This window comes from Sinocyclocheilus anshuiensis, unplaced genomic scaffold, assembly GCF_001515605.1.
Source record: "Sinocyclocheilus anshuiensis isolate Anshui unplaced genomic scaffold, SAMN03320099.WGS_v1.1 scaffold407, whole genome shotgun sequence".
Classification (NCBI taxonomy): domain Eukaryota; kingdom Metazoa; phylum Chordata; class Actinopteri; order Cypriniformes; family Cyprinidae; genus Sinocyclocheilus; species Sinocyclocheilus anshuiensis.
The window spans coordinates 329,351-330,168 of record NW_015552593.1 but is presented as its reverse complement, the minus strand read 5'-3'; the positions used below and the strand labels follow the sequence as shown (position 1 = coordinate 330,168).

The window sequence follows — 818 nt, the reverse complement described above, 5'->3', positions numbered from 1 at the left end:
TTTCCTACAAAACTGAGCAACACAAACTATTTTCACTGAATTTATCCCTTCGATATTAAAGACGTACTCAAATATTGCGGCAAAAATAAGCATCAACGTTCAGAAGATGCAGTCCAGACATGCAGCGCACACCAGGGCTGTTAATGAAATTATATGATATGCATATTAATTATTCAGATTAAATCCTAATTACTAACATATCAACATTTGTTTAGAAAAGCCTTTAATATAGATAATTTAAATATATTATTGTGGCAGACAGGAGCTATGCTGACTTTAGATTTGCGGTTATAAAAACATTTATACCGCAGAATATATTCTTGATTAATTGCATTAATTTTTCACTTTATTTTAAAACACTTCTAATCTAACACTTTTTACTTATTACTTTGCCAACACTACAGCAAACAATCAATCATAACAACATACAAAGAAGGTTTCTCTATAATAAACTCAAGAATGCCCTTGTTGTAGCCATTTAAGAAAGCTAACATAAAGACAAATCAGAAATAATCGAACTCAATGAAAACTAATGCAGCTTTAGCAGGTTTGCAACAGAAAAACTGTATGAATGTTAGAAGACTCATAGTTTATGAATGAACCCGTGTTTTTGTTGTGCAGGTGGAGATGTTCTTGTAGGGGTTGCTAATATTGAATTCAGTGATGAATGTGTGTGAAGATGTTTACGAGCAGTGATAAATCTCAGGCCTTCATGGTGAAGTGAGTCAAGAGCATCTGAAGCTGAGCAGGCGAGAGTACAGACGCTGTCTAGAGGGGTGAGAATAAACTAACTTTTCCTGAAAATTACAACAAAAACA

At 33.5% G+C, this 818-nt stretch overlaps 1 long non-coding RNA gene across 1 annotated transcript in view; it reads right to left on the bottom strand.

Annotated features, from left to right (window-relative positions):
* LOC107665587 (uncharacterized) overlaps positions 1 to 505 on the bottom strand; it is a 21,693-nt gene extending 21,188 nt beyond the window's left edge. Inside the window, exon 1 of the long non-coding RNA XR_001631568.1 lies at positions 493 to 505. This is a non-coding gene — a long non-coding RNA (uncharacterized LOC107665587). The remainder of the gene's footprint in view (positions 1 to 492) is intronic.
* Positions 506 to 818: the final 313 nt, after the last annotated feature.